Here is a 21,406-nt window from a genome sequence, read left to right as displayed (position 1 = left end):
CAAAAAAGGCCAGGCATAGTGGCTGACACCTTTAATCCCGGCACTTTGGGAGGCCAAGGTTAGAGGATCACTTGAGCTCAGGAGCTGAGACGTCTGGGCAACACAGCAAGACCTTATCTCTACACAAAATGAAAAAATTAGTCAGGTGTAGTGGCTCATGCCTGTGTCCCAGCCACTCAGGAGGCTGAGGTGGGACGATCACTGGAGCCTAGGAGGTCAATGCTGTGGTGAGCTGTGATCTCACCACTGCACTCTAGCTTAGGCCATTAGCAAGACCTAGGATTCACCTCAAAAGAAAAAAAAAAAAAAACAATTTAAAAAAGAATGTGCAAAGTCATCAGAGAGCTAGGACCTGAGAGAACAAAATCCCAGAGTAAAGAGAAAACTTACTAAAGTGGGCCTTATATATCCTTAAGGTATTCATCAATTCAAAGTAAGGCATAGAGGCTGAACAGAAAGTAGTAGCCAAGAGCCTGTAGCCATCCCACTGGGCTGGCAAAACAAAAGCTGGAGTTCAGAACTTGCCAAGGAAGAGGGGCCTTGGCAGATGCCTCAGACTTTTCAAGTGAAACCACAAGGGGCTGAACCTACTGGAACAAAGACAAACTGAAATAGACCGGTCTCCCTTAGAACAACATGATCTACCTACTTGAACTGCCTTCCAGCATTAAACTGCATTTTCTGTGGCGGAAGATATTATCATCTAGAGTCACTAGCATAGCACCGTCCTACAGAACTTTCTGCAACAATGGAAATGTTCCTTATCTGTACTACTTGTACTATTTCTATCTGCACATGTAGCTATTGAGCACCTAAAATGTGGCTAATGTAACTAAGAAATTGAATTGTAAAATCTATTTAATTTAATTAATTTAAACTTAAATAGGCTGGGCACAGTGGCTCATGCCAGTAATCTCAGCATTCTGGGAGGACAAGTTGGCAGATCACTTGATGCCAGGAGTTTGAGACCAGCCTGGCCAACATAGCAAAACTCCATCTCTGCTAAAAATAGAAAAATTAGCTGAGCCATGGTGCCACACACCTGTAATCCCAGCTTCTCGAGAGGCTGAGAGCCACGAGAATCACTTGAAAGCAGGAGGTGGAAGCTGCAATAAGCCAAGACAGTGCCACTGCACTCCAACCTTGGTGACACAGCAAGATCCTCTCTCAGTAAATGAATAAGTAAATAGAAGATAGATAGATAGACAGACAGACAGACAGTGATTAGTGGCTACCATATTGAACAGCAAAGCTCAATAATTTTTCATACCCAAGGGCCAATGCTAAAAAACAAAGTTGTCAGTCTAACAAGAAATATAATCAAATGCCAAAAATCAAAAGGTGAAAAGATATTGACAGAAGCATCCCCACAGTTATTCAGCTATTGAAATTATAAAATGGGGCCAGGCACAGTGGCTCATGCCTGTAATTTCAGCATTCCAGCATTTTGGGAGGCTACAAGTGGATCACTTGAGGTCAGGAGTTTGAGACCAGCCTAGCCAACATGGTAAAACCCTATCTCTACTAAAATTACAAAAAAATTAGCCAGGCGTGGTGGCACGTGCCTGTAATCCCAGCTACTCAGGAGGCTGAGGCAGCAGAATCACTTGAACCCAGAAGGCGGAGGTTGCAGTGAGCCAAGATAGCGCCACTACACTCCAGTGTAGGTGACAGAGCGAGACTCTGTCTCAAAAAAAAAAAGAAAAGAAAAAAGAAATGATAAAACAGGGACTTAAAAATAATAATAGAAATGTTCAATAAAATGGAAGAGATTTTCAGCAGAAAACTGGAATCTACTTTTTAAAAAAACAAATTCAATAAATGGCTACCCATAACTTGACTAATAAACACCATCTGTATATCTCACTATATATAAAATTTACCTCCAAAAAAAGAACTATAAACAAAATTTTAGCTTTACTTTATGGTTTACATGCTGAAGTGTTTAGCAGTACAGTGTACTGGTATCTATAACTTACTTTGAATTGCTTCATTAGATAAAGATGGATTGATAAATGGATAGAGGGAAAGATAGGACAAAGCTAATGTTGCAAATGTTAACTGTAGAATCCAGGTGGTGGATCTATGTGTGTTTGCTGTATAATCTGTGAACGTCGAAAGAGCCAGTCCTTCAAGATGGATCCTGAATGGCTAATTGGGTCTAAATTAAAAACAAAGTCAAGCAGCCATTTGCTGACTAGAGGTCACACACTTACTATGAGTTCCAGGGAAACCTACGTGTCTGTTTAACTTTGGGACTTTCATAGCTTCCTGTTCCTATATACTCTCCCTGAACCAACCAATGGACTGTGACCTGCACTGACCAATCCGAGCTCAGCCAAATGTCAACCAATCAGAACTAAGCAAGTTTGGGCTGGGCGTGGTGACACACCTGTAATGCCAACACTTTGGGAGACCAAGGTGGGAGGATCACTTGAGGGTACAAGTTAGGAGGCCAGGCTGGGCAACATGGCAAGACCCTGTCTCTACCAAAAGAGAAGGAGGGAGGGAGGGAAGAAGGGAGCAAGTGTGAATCCTTCATTTGCATAAATGGACCTGAGTGGGATCCTGGGTGGGACTTCTATAAAAGACAATCCCTCCCTCAAGTTGAAGGTGATCTCTGGGCAAATAAATAAATAAATAAAAAGACAATCCCTCCCTTTGTTCTTTAGAAAGCATCTTCATTTTACACAGAAGGCTGTGTCTTCCTAGTTTGTAAACCGCTCACTGAAATAAAGCCTCTTTACTCTACATTCCTTTTCAGATAATTTTTCTTCTCAAATCCATCCTTTTTATTTTATTATTACTATTACTTCTGAAAAGTTTCCAGTAAATATCAGTGAGAGGAGGAATTTCTAAAAGATAGGCCAGATTGAAAATACACAGACTAAAACTGAGGGCAGGGAAAGCATCAGAAATAAACAAATCACTTTTAAAGTCTTCTATCTAGAACTAATAAATGCCAGAAGCAAAGGAGAAAGAGAAAATGTTAAAAGAAATACTTGCTAAATTTCCCCAAACTGGGGAAAGCTATTAAGATTTTCAAGAAGCTCTATAAATCCCAAGCAGATGCACAACACACACACACACACACACACACACAAACACACACACACACACACACACCCCTAGGCACACACCTGTAGGTCAAGCACTTAAACAAAAGACAAAAACTCTAAATGCAGCCAGAGGGGGAAAAGAACATACTGCCATCAAAGAAGCCAATTTTCTACAGAAATAGTAGAAGGCAGAATTAAATGGAATGATATAATTAAGGTGCTGTCAGAAAGTAACTCTCAAAACATCCTTAGGAGAAAAATATACATTGAAAATTAAAGTAGCTTTGCAGAAATTGACAGTTTATAAAATTCATCTAGAAATGCAAAGGATCAAAAATCAGGCCCTTGAAGAACAATCAGGAGAATTTACACTATCAGTTATGGTAATGACACTAACACCAGCAGAAGAACAGTCAAAATGATGAACAGAACAGAATAAAGAGTCTAAAAACAGATAGATACATATAAGGTCACCTGATTTATGAATATGGCAGCTGTCATTGCTATGCAGTGGAATAATAAATGGTGCTCAGTTAAGGGATAGCCACAGTTAAGGGAATATATAGCCTCAGTTAAGGGAATAATAGCCTCAGTTAAAGCGGGAAAAATATGCATCTTAATCTCTACCTCATATCATACACAAAAATCAATTCCTGATGGGTGGCAAATCTAAATGCAAATGGTAGAAAGAATAAAGCTTTAAAAAGGAAACAGGAAAATATCAAAGTTACTTTAGAGAAGGTAAACAGTCCGTCTTTTTTTTTTGAGACAGAGTTTTGCTCTTGCCACACAGGCTGCAGTGCAATGGCGTGATGGCGGCCTCCTGCATTCAAGTAATTCTTCTGCCTCAGCCTCCCAGGTAGCTGGGATCACAGGTGCCTGCCACCACACTGAGCTAATTTTTCTATTTTTTTAGTAGAGACACAGTTTCACCATGTTGGCCAGACTGGTCTCCAACTCCTGACCTCAGGTGATTCACCCACCTCGGCCTCCCCAAGTGCTGGGATTACAGGCATGAGCTCCTACTTCTGAAATAGGACACAATAGCACTTCTGAAATAGGACACAAGAGCAATCATAATCATAAGAGAAATCTTTGAAAAATAAAAACATTAAACTATATTAAAATTATTAAAATTAAGACCATGTATTGAAGATATTTTCCGAAAGGTTACATACTGAGAATATCTTTTTAAATCTCTCCCCACCACACACACACACCCAACAAGAATAAAACAACCAAGCACATATATAAAGTCAAAACACATTTGATAAATACACAAATAGTCAATAAACCTGCCTTGGGTAGTGCTTATATAAGTGTGTTCATATTATAAATGTTTACCAAGGCGTCGACATACTATTCGTACACTTTAAATTATCTTACAATTCAATAAAATCATTTACTTAAAAATGAACCCATCTGGCCAGGTGTGGTGGCTCAAGCCTGTAATCCCAGCACTGTGGGAGGTTGAGGCGGGCGGATTATCTGACATCAAGAGTTCAAGACCAGCCTGGCCAACATGGCGAAACCCCATCTCTACTAAAACATACAAAAACTAGCCAGGTGTGGTAGTGGGTGCCTATAATCCCAGCTATTTAGGAGGCTGAGACAGGGAGAATTTCTTGGACTGGGGAGGCTGAGGTTGCAGTGAGCCGAGATCATGCCACTGCACTCCAGCATGGGTGACAAAGCGAGACTCCATCTCCAAAAGAAGAGAGAAAAATAGATGCCTCTATCATGATTCATACACAGCAACTTCCTGTAAGCTTCAAAGCAACTTCCTGTAAGCTTTCAAAGATTCTTCTCTGAAAAGCAACAGCACATAATACCAAAAGCAAGCTACCAGGAAACAACTACAGGAGACTCCCTATCATCATATCATTACTACTGTATAATTTTCTTTTAAACGATGCCACCTTTTTTTAATAGCTTCTACCTATAAAATGTACACAATGTCCCAAGACTGTATTAAATACTTTACATACATTACAGAGTTTAACCTTCACAACAACGTCTGAGGTAGTTATTATCATCATTACATTACAAATGACTAAACCGAGGCAAAGAAAGGCTAAACAACTTGCTCAAGGTGACACAATAAGTGGCAGAACTAAAATTATAAGCCTATGAATAAATACGGAAATAATTACATTATTTAGCATATCAGACATAAATATAGTTTCATGGTTTTAAGACTTAAATTTTTTTTAAAAAAGCAATTTAGAAAAAATAAAATCTTTCATAAATTTAAACACATATTTCTGTCATGTTAGACAGCTTCAAAATCATATTATAAGCAAAAATTATCTCAATGATAATATTTTCTAAGTATTTTGTTTGAAAACAGTATCCTGTTTTTACAATCACAAATTGACAAGTTCTACAATTACATTTAACCATTTACAATGAATGATTTCCTTAGATTAAAAGGATTTTATTTTTACTATTAGTTAAAATCAAACACATTACTATAACATACATGTAAAATTAAGTAAAAGAGTTATCTAGGTCAGGCATGGTGGCTCACGCCTATAATCCCAGCACTTTCGGAGGCTGAGGCAGGCAGATTATGAGGTCAGGAGATCAAGACCATCCTGGCTAACATGGTGAAACCCCATCTCCACTAAAAATACCAAAAAAAAAAAAAAAAAAAAATTAGCCTGGCATGGGGCCATATGACTGTAATCCAAGCTACCTGGGAGGTTGAGGCAGGAGAATCACTTGAACCTGGGAGGCAGAGGTTGCTGTGAGCTGAGATCACACCACTGCACTCCAGCCTGGGCAACAGAGAGTGACTCCATCTCAAAAAAAAAAAAAAAGCTACCTATAAATGTTGATATACCAATTCTCATTTAAGTATATTGGATTTCAGTTGCCTCTTCTATAAATTAAGTTAGACGAAATGTCTATGTAAATGTTTTCTAAAATATCTTCAGCTTTAAAATTATGTGCTTCCAGCCAGGTGCAATGACATGCCCACCTGTTGACCCACCTACTCAGGAGGCTGAGGCAGAAGGATAGCTTGCACCCAGGAGTCCAAGACCAGCCTGGGCAATATATAGCTGCAGTGAGCCACGATCACAACACTACACTCCAGCCTGGATGACAAAGCAAGACTGTCTCCAAAAAAACAAAAAGCAACAAATTGTTTAAGAAGCCAGAAAAGATAGTTTCAATAAAATATAGCATTAATTGTGCTGACTGATAAAAGGTCCATGCAGATGAGGACTTCAAAAACAAACAAATAAAAATCTACCAGGTTTGGTGATTAACAAATAACTCATAAGTGTTCTCAAGAGATTTTCAAGAAGATGAGAGAAAATCCTTGGAGAAGGATGGTGGAAAATAGAAATGCACAACTGAGATCAAATCATAGCTCTGCAATTTATTAGCTCTGTACCACTGCGTAAGCTGCTTAACATATCCAAATTTCATTGTCCCTATTTGTAAAATGAAGATAGTATTATCATCTATTATGGCTGTTGTCAGACTAAAGGGTAATTATGTAAAGTTTGTAGCACAGTGGCTGAACCTAAGTAGTCAGTAAATGTCATTATTTTATGAATTGTTTACTTTTAGATTCTTATTCCCCATATAAAAGAGTATCTACCTTAATAACATATGAAAGAGAAAGCAGACCCAAAACTTCTTTTAAGGCAATACAGAGTAGTGAAAAATTAAAATTAAAATTAAACCAGGAACGGTGGCTCATGCCTGTAATCTCAGCACTTTGGGAGGCCAAGGCGGGTGGATCACCTGAGGTCAAGAGTTTGAGACCAACCTTGCCAACACGGTGAAACCCTGCCTCTACCAAATATACAAAAATTAGCTGGGCATGGTGGCACATGCCTGTAATCTCAGCTACGTGGGAGGCTGAAGCAGGAGAATCATCTGAACCTGGGAGGTGAAGGCTGCAATATGCCAAGATCGTGCCACTGCACGCCAGCACAACAGAGCGAGACTCCATCTCAAAAAGCAAAAATAAAAAAGGTGTTATTTTTTGCCTATTCAAAGCCGATAATGTGAAAGACCCCAGAAATATCCCTATGATGACAAGAATGTGAAAAAAGGTGGGGGGGGGGGTATTTTCACACTACTGATTAGATGATAAACCAGACTAGCTTATTTCTGAAGGAAATTTGGCAGTGTCCATCAGCAGAAGGTACATATGCTTTGACCTAACAATTCTCCCTCTAGAAATATGTTATGAATATGTGCCTACAAGTATCCATGGACATAGAGGGTTCTCTCTGACATAATACAACATACATCATTGAGGACTGGTTAAATGAAGTATAATGTATATTTTGTCAAATTATAAAATACAGCCACAATATAAAAGGAGAAATTGTTCCTACTTCATATTTTCTCTGTTATTGAATTTTGTCTGACAGAAAGCTTCCATTACTTTAATTTAAAACATATTTAACCAGATAATTTTTAATTTAGTATACTGGTTTTTAGATAAATACACACAACATTCTTTGTAATGCAATGTTTTCTCACAAAAGAAATGTTTGTTCCTTTTAATGTCAAAGTTTAGCACATATTAGATTCTCTGTCGTAAGTAATACAATCTCGTCACACCAGCTGATGCCTAAATTATTCACTGGCCACTGAACTGGCATTCTTCCATGGTAGCACACATGCTGTTAATAACATTCAGGGTGCTGAATTCCATTCACAGGAAAATGCTGAAGACTCAGAAACAAATAGGTGCAGACATTTTGAAGTGTGTGAGGTCAGGAAGGACATCTAATCCATGATGCCATTACATCCTATTGACACAGTATATTCATGAAGCTATAGGCACCTTTAAAACAAAGCTACAGGCTAGACGTGGTGGCTCACACCTGTAATCCCAAGCACTTTGGGAGGCCAAGGCAGGCAGATCGCAAGGTCAGGAGTTTGAAACCAGCCTGGGCAACATGGTGATGAAACTCCATCACTATTGAAAATACAAAAATTAGCCCAGTGTGGTGGCACGCATCTGTAATCCCAGCTACTTGGAAGGCTAAGGCAGGAGAATCACTTGAACCTGGGAGGCAGAGGTTGCAGTGAGCTGAGATCACACCACTGCACTCCAGCCTGGGCTACAGGAGCAAGACTCCCTCTTAAATAAATAAATAAACAAACAAACAAACAAAGCTACATATATAGCACAAGGAAAAAAGTAATAACCTTTGACATTAAAGGCTTTTATTCCAAAAATTTTAAAACTACCACTAAAGTCTTCTTTTAACCTATGAGTAACTACAGTCAGTGTTCTGTACCTGTAGGTTCTACATTCGTGGTCTTAACCAAGCACAAATTGGAAAATGGATGGTCCTATCTGTATAGAACAGATATAGACCTTTTTCCTTGTAAACATTCCCTAAACAATACAGTATTTTAACTGTTTACAAAGCACTTACATTGTATTAGGCATTATAAGTAATCTAGAGCTGATTTAAGGTATACAGGAAACTGTGCATAGGTTACGTGGAAATACTATGCCGCTTTATACTTGAGCATCTGTAGATTTTGATATCTGTGGGGAGTCCTGGAACCGATCCCTCAGATACCAAAAGACAACCACATCTAACAGGTATAAACAATTTTTTTTTTTTTTTTATGTGGAGTCGCTCTGTCACCCAGGCTGGAGTGCAGTGGCATAATCTCAGCTCACTGCAACTTCCACCTACTGGGTTCAAGTGATTCTCCTGCCTCGGCCTCCTGAGTAGCTGGGATTACAGACATGCGCCACCACACCTGGCTAATTTTTGTATTTTTAGTAGAGCTGGGGTTTCACCATGTTGTTCAGGCTGCTCTCGAACTCCTGACCTCGTGACCCACCCACCTCAGCCTCCCAAAATGCTGGGATTACAGGCATGAGCCACTGAACCCAGCAACAATTCTTAAATATAGCCATTAAAACCTGATATAAAATGACAGATCACCCTGGCTTACGTGGTATTATATTTATTACATATTTTACAGCTATAGCATACAAAATTAAACAAATCCACTTTGTGACCAAGCTTTTAAAAGATGTTTTTGCCCTATGCCTAACTAGTATTCTTTACCATCTATATATTACTTTCTTACAATCTAATATCACACATAAGAGGATAGAAATATCTACTTTAACTCATTAATGCACAAGCGTATAAAATTAAGTAGCTTCCTCAAAAGTCACATATAAAAATCAGTAATAACAATAAGATGAAAATTCAGAGCTCCTAGTCCACTCGTTCTACACAAATTTGATCATATTATCTTCTTCATATTACTCAAATCACTTATTCAATCAATTGCACTGATTTATCATTATATAAAAAGAAATAAGTGGCTGGGTGCGGTGACTCATGCCTATAATCCCAGCATCTTGGGAGGCTGAGGAGGGGGTGGATCACTTGAGATCAGGAGTTCGAGACTACTCTGACCACATAGTAAAACCTCTTCTCTACTAAAAATACAAAAATTAGGCCGGGCGCAGTGGCTCAAGCCTGTAATCCCAGCACTTTGGGAGGCGGAGGCGGGTGTATCACGAGGTCAAGAGATCGAGACCATCCTGGTCAACATGGTGAAACCCCGTCTCTACTAAAAATACTAAAAATTAGCTGGGCATGGTGGTGTGTGCCTGTAATCCCAGCTACTCAGGAGGCTGAGACAGGAGAATTGCCTGAACCCAGGAGGCGGAGGTTGCGGTGAGCCGAGATCGTGCCATTGCACTCCAGCCTGGGTAACAAGAGCGAAACTCCGTCTCAAAAAAAAAACATAAAAATTAGCCAGATGTGTTGGCAGGTGCCTGTAATCCCAGCTACTTGAGAGGCTGATGGGATTGTGCCACTGCACACCAGCCTGGGAAACAGAGCAAGACTCCTTCTCAAAAAAAAAAAAAAGAAAGTCAGGAATTATCACAGAGAAGTTCATTGGCGAAAATCAAATATGGATTCATTAAAATGTAGAAAAATTATTAGATGTAAAACATGATACCATTTTTCATTCAGGAAGGAATGAAAGGAAAGGAAGTTAGGAAAAAAATTGAGAAGGAAGGAACCTAGGGATTACAAGTGTCTAGGCCAGGCGTCCCCAAACTACGGCCCACGGTCACATGCAGCCCCCGAGGCCATTTATCCGGCCTCCCGCCGCACTTCAGGAAGGGGCGCCTCTTTCATTGGTGGTCAGTGAGAGAAGCACAGTATGTGGCAGCCCTCCAACGGTCTGAGGGACAGTGAACTGGCCGCCTGTGTAAAAATTTTGGGGACGCCTGGTCTAGGCACACAGGAATCATGGAATTCTGGAACTGAAAGGGATTCTAGATAACCATTAGAGGATCTAACACTTTGGATATCTAGATTGATTCCAGTGCTGTTTCCAAATGAACAGAATTTAGTACATAGCAAAGTAACAGTATTTCTTCTCCCTCTCCCTCTTTCTAAGGAGTTTCATTTGTTAGGTACTGTACAGGTCTCTTGAGTCACACAAATTTGTGGTTTCCCAGTACATATAAAAGTACTTAAGAGGTTTGAAACATGGCGGATGACGTAGACCAGCAACAAACTACCAACACTGTAGAGGAGCCCCTGGATCTTATCAGGCTCAGCCTAGATGAGGGAATTTATGTGAAAATGAGAAATGACCGAGAGCTTCGAGGCAGATTACATGCTTATGATCAACATTTAAATATGATCTTAGGAGATGTAGAAGAAACTGTGACTACTATAGAAATTGATGAAGAAACATAAGAAGAGATATATAAATCAACGAAGCGAAATATTCCAATGCTCTTTGTCCGGGGAGACGGCGTTGTACTGGTTGCCCCTCCGCTGAGAGTTGGCTGAAACAAAGAATTTGCCCTGTGGAGACTTTGTACGGGGGCCTCTTTAAATGTACAAGACATTCAAAAGAGAAACCTGCGTACATTATGATATTAAGAAATAATTCCAGGGATTCTTCCACTCCTGAAATGAGTTGATTTGCAGATAACTCACAACTTCTTAAGCTAAATTGTATTTTCGTTTTTCTCAAGCTCTTCCAATAAACATGATGCTGTTTTTCAGGGAAAAAAAAAAGTACTTAAGATACCTAAAATAAGATATCTAAAATATATTCCCATGGCATAGAGCCCAAGGACAATGTTCTAAGCAAGGTACTGTGGGTGTGTGTGTGTGTGTGTGTCTCAGTCAGACAGGGTCTCACTCGTGCCCAGGCTGAAGTGCAGTGGCATAATCACAGTTCACTGCAGCCTTGATTTCCTGGGCTCAAGCAATCCTCCCACCTCAGCCTCCTAGGTAGCTGGGATCACAGGTGTGCTCCACCATGCCCACTTATTTTTTATTTTTTTTATAGAGGTGGGGTCCCAATATGTTGCCCAGGCTGGTCTTGAACTCCTGGGCTCAGGCAATCCTCCTTCTTTGGCCTACCAAAGTGCTGGGATTACAGGCACAAGACCCTATACCTCGCCCTTCATTCTGATTTTTAGAACCATGTTAATATTGCACATGGTGAAATCAATCAATCAACAAGGACATGAGAGACCCCAAATGGAACACAAACAGAAATGAATGAACTTAACTATATTTCAAAAATAATAACATAATCACACTGAAGGTGGGGAGAAGGAGTTTGAGCAAGAACTAACTTAAGTAACTTTGGTACATAGTATTTTGACTACACACTCCAAGTCTAAGACTGAAGAATAAAAAAGCTATAAATAAATGTTGGACTCTGGTTACTAAATTAGCAGTGGTAGGGGTGAACAATTCTAAAACTCCTTTAAATGTATTCCAGAATTGAGCAAATAACTAACACACTGTGGCTGAGAGCCAGTTTCTTGGTGTCAAATGAGGGATTATACTTAAGAAGAAAGAATGAACTCTCAGGTATCAAAACTGAACATATCAGCATGAATTTGTTATTTTAATACACAAACAGACATAGAAATATACATATAAAACTGGGTGCGGTGGCTTACACCTGTAATTCTAGCACTTGGGGAGACCAACACAGGCAGATTGCTTGAGCTCAGCCTGGGCCACATGGCAAAAACCCCATCTCTACAAAACAATACAAAAATTAGACAGGCGTGGTAGCACACATCTGAAGTCCCAGTTACTCAGGAGGCTGAGGTGGGAAGATCACATGAGCCCGGGAGGTAGAGGCTGCAGTGAGCCAAGATCATGTCACTGCACTCCAGCTTGAGTGACTGAGATTTTCAAAAAAACAAAAAAATACTATATACATAAACACCCACAAATACATCTACAAACAGGTATACCTCAGAGATACTGCAGGTGTAATTCCAGACCACCACAATAAAGCAAATGCCCCAGTAAAATGATTCACAAATTTTTTGGTTTCCCAGTACATATAAAAGTTATGTTTACACTATACTGTAGTCTATTAAGCATGTAACAGTATTATGTCTAAAAAAAAAAGTATAGACCTTAATTTAAAAATACTTGATAACTCAAAAATGCTAACAGGTATCTGAGCCTTCAACAAGTTGTAATACTTTTGCTGGTGGAGGGTTTCACCTCAGTGTTGATGTCTGCTGACTCACCAGGATGGTGAAGCTAAAAGCTTATTAAAGTGGCTTCGAGAAGTTTTTTTTTTTTGGAGACAGGGTCTCACTCTGTCACCCAGACTGGAGTGCAGTGGCACAATCTCTGCTCGCTGCAACCTCTGCCTCCCAGGCACAAGCAGTACTCCCACTTCAGCCTCCAAGAAGCTGGTACTACAGATGCACACCACCAAGCTCAGCTAATTTTTGTTTTTGTAGACATGAGGTCTCACAAGGTTGCCCAGGCTAGTCTCAAACTTCTGGGCTCAAGTGATCCTCCTGCCTCAGCCTCCCCAAAGTGCTAGGATTACAGGTGTGAGCCACCACACCCAGCCAACAATTTCTTAAAGATTACAGTAAAGTTTGCCACTATGATTTGCTCTTTTATGAAAGACTTCTCTGTAACATTCAATACTATTCAATGATGTTTTACCCACAGAACTTATTTCAAAATTGGAGCCAATTCTCTCAAACCTTGCTGCTTGCTGGCTTTATCAACTAAGCTGACGTAATAGTCTAAATCCTTGGCGATCATCTCAATAACATTCACAGCATCTTCACCAGGATTAGATTCCATCTCAAGAAACCACTTTCTTTGTTCATCCATAAGAAGCAGCTCGTCTAGACCAGGAGCAGTGGCTCACACCTGTAATCCCAACACTTAGGGAGGCAGAGACAAGCTGGTCACTTGAGATCAGGAGTTCAAGACCAGCCTGGCCAACATGATAAACCTAGTCTCTAATAAAAATACAAAAATTAGCCTGGCATGGTAGCAGGTGCCTGTAATTCCAGCTACTAGGGAGGCTGAGGCAGGAGAATCACTTGAACCCAGGAGGCAGAAGTTGCAGTGAGCCAGGATCATACCACTGCACTCCAGCCTGGGCAACAGAGACTGTCTCAAGAAAAAAAAAGAAGCAAATCATCAATTATTCAAGGTTAATCGTGAGATTGCAGCAAGTCAGTCTCATCTTCAGGTTCCTCTTCTAATTCTACTAATAGTTCTCTTGCTATTTCTACCACATCTGCAGTTACTCTCTCCACTGAGGTCATGAACCCCTCAAAGTCATCCATGAAGGTTAGAATCAACTTCTTCCAAATTCCTGTTAATGCTGCCATGAATCATGAATGTTCTTAACAGCATCTACAACAAAGCCTTTCCAGAAGGCTTTCCATTTATTTGCCCAGATGCATCAGAGGTATTACTATCTATGGCAGCTATGGCTTTACCAAATATATTTTTTAAAGAATGAGACCTGAAAGTCAAAATGACTTCCTGATGCTTCAGCTGCAGAATGGATGCTGTGTTAACAGGCATGAAAACATTATATTCCCTATATATCTCCATCAGAGCTCTTGGGTGACTAGATGCCTCATCAATGAGCAGAAATTAATATTTTGAAATCTTTTTTTCTGAGCAGGTCTCAACAGTATGCTTAAAATATTCAGTAAACCATGCTGTAAACAGATATGCTCTAATGCAGGCTTTGGTATTCCATTTCTAGAACACAGGCAGAGTCAATTTAGCATAATTCTAAAGGGCTCTGGGATTTTCAGAATGGTAAATGAGCACTGGCCACAACTTAAAGTTGCCAGCTGCATTATCTCAACAAAAAGTTAGCCAGTTCTGGCCAGGTACAGTGGCTCATGCCTGTAATCCCAACACTTTGGGAGGCCAAGGAGGGTGAAATCACTTGAAATCAGGAGTTCAAGACCAGCCTGGCCAATATGGTAAAACCCTATCTCTACTAAAATAAAAAAATTAGCTAGGCATGGTGGTGTGCACATGTAATCCCAGCTACTCAGAATGCTGAGGCAGGAGAATCACTTGAACCTGAGAGGTGGAGGTTGCCATGAACTGAGATCACACCACTGCACTCCAGTCCAAGCAACAGAGCAAGACTCCATCTCAAAAAAAAAAAAAAAAAAGTTAGCCTATTCTTTGAGGTTCTGAAGCCAAGCACTGGCTTCTCTCTAGCTATGAAAGTCCTACATGGCAGTTTCTTACAATATAAAGCTGTTTCACCTACATAAAAAATCTATTGCGTAGCATCACCACCTTCATCAATGACCTCAGCTAGACCTTCTGCATCAGCACTTGCTGTTCCACCTTGCACGTTTACGTTATAGAGAGGCTTCTTTCCTTAAACTGCACAAATCAACCTCTGCTAGTTTCCATCTTTTCTTCTGCATCTTCCTCACTTTTCTCCACCTTTGTAAGTCTCTATATTTTCTAACTCAAAAGACCTAAAAGAAGTAATACCCGCCGGGCGTGGTGGCTCAAGCCTGTAATCTCAGCACTTTGGGAGGCCGAGGCAGGTGGATCACGAGGTCGAGAGATCGAGACCATCCTGGTCAATATGCTGAAACCCTGTCTCTACTAAAAATACAAAAAATTAGCTGGGCATGGTGGCGCGTGCCTGTAGTCCCAGCTACTCAGGAGGCTGAGGCAGGAGAATTGCCTGAACCCAGGAGGTGGAGGTTGCGGTGAGCTGAGATCGCACCATTGCACTCCAGCCTGGGTAACAAGAGCGAAACTCTGTCTCAAAAAAAAAAAAAAAAAAAAAAAAAGTAATACCCTAGGACCAATGAGCATACCTAGCTGGTGTCCAGGTCCTGTTTTCCAAAAACCATTCTCCAATAAAAGGAAGAAGTGCTCCTTAAAGCTCCAATCCAAGGGCTGGGCAGAAAAAGCACAAGGTAAGTCAGAACATCCTGTGGTGCCAGAAAGTAAACCCTGAAGGAAGGATGGGGCCATATCACAGGGACACGAATAAGCCTAAAGAAAGATCCTCTCTCTGAACCATCTGGGATAAAGTGCTGAACAAAACAAAGAATGATATTTACAACCCATTGAATTAAACAGAAATCTGTGAGTCCATACTGAAAGAAAGGAAGAGAGGGGAAAAAAAGCTCTTCCTTGTGGAGGAATTCCTCATAGAGGAACTATAGCATTAGAAAACCATTTGGCAAACCTGAGTTGATTAAGGACAAACTCAACAATGCTAAAATTGGTCAGTGAAAATAAGATGAAAAATACTATATGTGAATAGTCTCAAAGTATCTCTCCACAAGATATGATACTTATTAATTACAAAGAAAAAATAGTAACTTTATAGTGAAAAAAACCTGGCAGTTACACCACCTCAACCAAGTCATCAAAACTAACCTTACCGTAAATAATGGGACAAACTGACATCATTCGCCTCTCAATATGTGTGTACACGACATCAGTTCTGTGAAGTTCCTGCCAAAAGCACAAAACCTGAATCTAATTGTGAGAAAACATCAGCAAAAATCAAATTGAGGAACAGTCTACAAAAATAACTAGCCAGTCCAGGACGGTGGCTCATGCCTGTAATCCCAGCACTTTGGGAGGTCAAGACAGGTGGATCACAAGGTCAGGAGTTCCAGACCAGTCTGATCAACATGGAGAAACCCCATCCCTACTAAAAATGCAAAATTTGCCGGGCATGGTGGCACATGTCTGTAATCCCAGCTACTCAGGAGGCTGAGACAGGAGAATCGCTTGAACCCGGGAGGCGGACGTTGCTCTGGGCCGAGATCACACCATTGCACTCCAGCCTGGGCAAAAAGAGCAAAACTCCACCCAATAAATACATAAATAAATAAAGTATGCTTCAAAAAGTGTCAGAGGCATGAAGGCAAAGAGAGACGTAAGGAGAGACAGCACACAGTGGCTCACACCTGTAATCCCAGCACTTTGGGAAACCGAGGCAGGTGGATCATGAATTGGGAGATCAAGACCATGCGGGTCAACATGGTTAAACTCCATCTCTACTAAAAATACAAAAAAAATAGCTGGGCATGGTGGTGCACACCTGTAGTCCCAACTACCCGGGAGGCTGAGGCAGGAGAATTCCTTGAACCCAGGAGGCAGAGATTGCAGTGAGCCGAGATCACACCACTGCACTACAACCTGGGCGACAGTTTGAGACTCCATCTCAAAAAAAGAAAAAAAAAAAGAAAGACAAAAAAGGAGCTGCTGCAGCTGTCAGGCCTTAAGCCGGGTGCTATGTGAAGGAGGTTCCGTGCAGGTGCACTGACTCTGACCGAAGGCAAAGCCTACCTGCTAACGTTTCACAACCAAGCAGCATACTCTAGAATTCACATTTTATTGTGAGGCCTTCACAGACAACCAATCAGGCAACCAATATTCAACACAGAGGCAGAAGACAGGGGAACAAAGCACAACCCTGGCTAGGGAGACTAACAAGCCAAGAGATGAGCTGAATGGTCCTGAAGTCCATAGGATGCCCTGGGCGGGGATGGGGTGAAGTTGTGGAGGAGGGGTGGCTGCTTCTCTCCAGGTGGCAGCAGATGTCAAAATCAGGAGAAAGCTTCAGAGCTCTCCTGGGCACAGCCTCTAAAAGCGTCTTGAACAAGGCCAGGTCCTGGCATATGACTCTCCCAGATGGGTCTGTTCTCATTATCTCAACCACCTTTCACTTTCTGTGGGTTCGTTTTATCAGGGGTTGTCACCGCAGTCCATTATATATGTTTATCCCTGGAGGGGGAAGGGGGGAGCGACTTTGCTGTGAGTTCAGTGCCTCTTGACATGAGTAACTCCATTTTGAGACATGAGAATCACATCATTATGATATATCACCAGATTAGAGGATACTAATGAGACAGGGCAAATAATGTAACATGTGACCAAGGACTGAATTCTGAGCCAGAAGAAAAGGTCCATTAGTGGGACGGGTGGCAAATACATAAAGTCAGGAAGTTAGCTAACAGTATGGAACTCATTTTAATTTCCTCAAAACCAAATCATATTTTGAATAGTTTAAATATGGGCCCCACATAGTGGCTCATGACTACAGTCCCAGCTACTCAGGAGTATGAGGCAGAAGGATTGCTTGTACCCAGGAGTTTGATGTTGCAGTGAGCTATGACTGCACCACTGCACTCCAGCTGGGCCACAAAGCAAGACCCTGTCTTAAAAAAAAAAAAAAAATAGTTTAAATAGTTCACCAAATCAATAATATTGAATTGATGTTAACTGATGATGATTTTGATAATTGTACTGCAGTCATGCAAGAGAATGTCCTTATGTTTAGGAAGTGTTTAGAGATAAAACAGCTTCATATCAAACCCTGTAAGAAAAGGTAGGTGGGTGGGTAGATGGGTGTGGGTGTGTACAGAGAGAAAGAATGATTTATAAAAGTAGGATGGTCAAATGCCAACATTTGAAATATTAGGGAATCTGGGTGAAGGATATACAGGAATCCTTTGTAATATTTTTACCATTTGTATGCCTAATTTACTTGTTTTGTATATTGAAGACAATTTCAATGTAAAAGTTACAAAAGAACCAAAAAAGTTTAAGCCCCTCTTGTTCTCTCTCCTTGTTCCAACTACTTTTTTTTTTTTTTTTTTTTTTTCTGAGACAGTCTAGCTCTTTTGCCCAGGCTGGAGTGCAATGGCACAATCTTGGCTCATTGCAACCTCCACCTCTCGGGTTCTAGCAATTCTCCTGCCTCAGCTTCCCAAGTAGCTAGGATTGCAGGCACCTGCCACCATGCCAGGCTAATTTTTAGTAGAGATGGGGTTTCATCATGCTGGCCAGACTGGTCTTGAACTCCCAACCTCAGGCGATCTGTCCACCTCAGCCTCCCAAAGTGCTAGCTTACAAGCGTGACCCACAGCACCCGGCCTCTCCAACTACTTCTTTTGTTCTTTGTCTACCCATTAGATTGCAAGCATCGTGAAAGCAGAGATTCATTTTGTTCTCTAGTATAAGCAGCACCAAGCACCACACTTTACATCTTAGAGATACTAAATATTTTGATATTTAATCTTGGACCATATTACAGTTTCTACTCATGTATCTTTTCATTGATAAAATTTTAATACATTCTACTGGTGAATGTGTACATAAAATGTGGTACATTATTTATACAATGGTTTATTTGGCAATAAAAATAAGTATTGATACATCCTACAACATGGATGAACCTTGAAAACATTAAGTGAAAAAAAAAAGCCAGTCAAAAAGGACCGCATGTTGCATGATTACATGTATATGACATGTCCAGAATAGGTGATCTACATAGGCAGAAAGTAGATTCGTAGTTGCTGAGGGCTGGGGGTGATGGGCAGTCTAGGCAACAATGGCTAAAAGTCACAGAGGCTTCTTTTGAGGGTAATGTAAATATTCTAAAATCATGTCAGGTGACAAATAATTTGGCTAAAAAATTTTTTGACTTAATTTTAATTAACTGTGTTGATGATGGCACAACTATAAATATACTAAAAGTTATTAAATTATACACTTTAAATGAATGAATTTGAAGGTATGTAAGTTATATCTTAATAAAGCTTTTTTTAAAAACTAACAAAAAAAGAGCTCTGCTAAAATTTTTAATAGAAATTCTCTATATCTATACAATGGTTTATTATTTGGCAATAAAAAGGAATAAGTATTGAAACTTCCTACAACATGGATGAACCTTGAGAACATTATGTTAATATATAATGCTTGATATATGCAGCATCTGTGTCTATGTCAAGTCCTTTATGTAGTAAAGTACTATACATTTGCAGTCACAGGTATGGCATTGAAAACCATTTCATTACAGAATTTCCTAATCTTCTATTAAAACTAAACTCAATCAACAACCTTATATTTGTCTAATAAAGATTATCAAACAAACAACTACTTTATGATATAGAAATTACCAGCAATTTCATCCAAATGCCGAGCTTTTTTTAGCTCAAGAGTGGCTTAATGAGAGAAAATGCTCAAGACCAGTCAGTCCTGGCTCCTTCTCTGCTCTGTTCTCAAGGGTCATTCTGGGGTCATCTCTCCCCTAGAAGCCTTCCCTGCCCCTCAGATTAGGCTAAGTGCTCTCCTTTGGGCTCCTATATCATCCTGACACACTCTCTACTCTGGCATTTCCTGAAGCAAACAATTCTTCCCCTCCATTAAATGACGAACACGTATATGACATGTCCAGAATAGGTGATCTAAATCACCTTTGTATTCTTAGCACCTAGCACAGTACTAGCATCCAAAATGGGCTCAACAAAATTTGTGAAGTCAAACCTACAATGTGAATTTGAACCTGTCTGACTCATGTAAGTCTCACTTTTCCACTTATCAAAGAGTAATGCCACTCAGTCCTAACTGACCCATAGAGAAGTGAGAAACAAACTAGAAAACATATAGAAAGGTACTTTGAAAAAAATGATCCATTATACATACACAGTGTTTCATTATAAGGTACCCTATATAAAATATCAGTTATTAATTTATGGGTCCTCCTATGTAGCTTAATTTTGTTACAGAACCTTTGGTACTCCTGGATCTAAGAAAGCTTGAGAAGAATGCCCTAAAGAACAGGTATGTCTAAATTAGCTGTTTATCATTACATACCTTTTTGTTAACTATTACATACAAAATAGCATTTTTAAAAACTCAATAGCAATTAGAGTAGCAAAGAATATAACTCCTATACAGGTTATTTTTACAGCCCACTTTCCTGTCTCTGTTCTGAAATGACTCAGTATTGCAGGCTAAAATTCTGTATTAAAAAAAAAAAAAAAAAAGGAAATTCATGACCTGAATGTTGCCACCACACCTCATAAATACAGCACCTTCTCCTGCTAAAGCCTTTTATGCATTTAAGAGCCCTACGTGTTCTTGACAGAAACCATGCTCAAGCAGCTGAATTTAGAACATGCTGACCTTAAGCAAATCAATGCCCTTAGCATGTACTTCTGGCTTGCATCACCGCAAGAGTTAGACAGCCTCACCATCTATAGTAGTCAACAATTTCTGGCCACTGTCCGCTGTCTATTTTAAGATATCCCTACTACACTTCTGTATTGTACAAAGAAATTGAATAACACATAAACCTGTGTTTAAACGTATCCTGATTTTACCTTGGAAATCAGGATATGTGCCTTGCTACTATGCTTTGCTCAAAAATATTTAATTTGGTTAGTTTCCATGTCCTGCTTCCATTTATGAAATAAAAATATTTTGACAGAGGTTTAAAAATCAAGTATAAGACACTTTAGCTTACTGCCTAATCAGATTTGTAAGTAATCTAGTCATAAACTAGGCCAGAATTGGCAGGGTCCCAAAGTACAAACAAATACTGAAAGAGTAATGGCTATCTGCCATTTTCAAGCAAAATTACACTAGATATTAAAATAGTACTTGATTAAGGACTACAATATATTTTCACCAACATACCTTAATATTTACTAACTCTTCTAACTCTTGAATCTAAATGACATAAAGTCTATTTTTAATTTTTTATCCAGGCAACACCGACCAAAATGCCTGCAACTAGTCTTTGTTTACAAATAAGAGTCTCATTTTTCACTCTAAACAGAGCCTGTAATTTAGCATAGCAATTGTATAGCTTCTGAACATCGGGTATATTATTCACCTTAAATTTATATATAAACACAAATTAGAAACTACTAATTGTATTTAGCAATTATTCATAGATTCTTTTTTCATTCCTAATACAAAGGTTAAGATTTGTGCAAAGGCCTAATGCTAGAAACCAGTATCATAAAATATTTAGCATTTTAGATTGCTTTTTAAAGGAGTTCCTTTATTCCCTTGAAAGATTTAGTAAACCAATAGACATTCTCAGGTATGAAAAAATAAGACTTTTCTTTTTTACTCTAGTGGAAAAGATTTCAAATAAAGAAAATGAGGTAATTCTGATATGCAGAATAATGCAGGACCCAAATGAAGTGAAGTCATTTACTAGCAAGGGAACTAAATATAGGGCTCAAGCAGCTGAAGCTGAAG

At 39.7% G+C, this 21,406-nt stretch overlaps 1 protein-coding gene and 1 pseudogene across 8 annotated transcripts in view; one reads left to right on the top strand and one right to left on the bottom strand.

The window, feature by feature from the left end:
• The window catches only part of HIPK3 (homeodomain interacting protein kinase 3), a 103,961-nt gene that overhangs the window by 41,966 nt on the left and 40,589 nt on the right, over positions 1-21,406 (bottom strand). The gene's annotated exons all lie outside the window — the stretch shown is intronic.
• Positions 10,576-11,106, top strand: LOC101049197 (U6 snRNA-associated Sm-like protein LSm3 pseudogene; annotated as a pseudogene).

The sequence above is a fragment of the Saimiri boliviensis genome, chromosome 6 (assembly GCF_048565385.1).
Source record: "Saimiri boliviensis isolate mSaiBol1 chromosome 6, mSaiBol1.pri, whole genome shotgun sequence".
Lineage (NCBI taxonomy): Eukaryota > Metazoa > Chordata > Mammalia > Primates > Cebidae > Saimiri > Saimiri boliviensis.
Note: the sequence above shows the minus strand (reverse complement) of the source record. Positions and strands in the feature narration are given on the sequence as shown.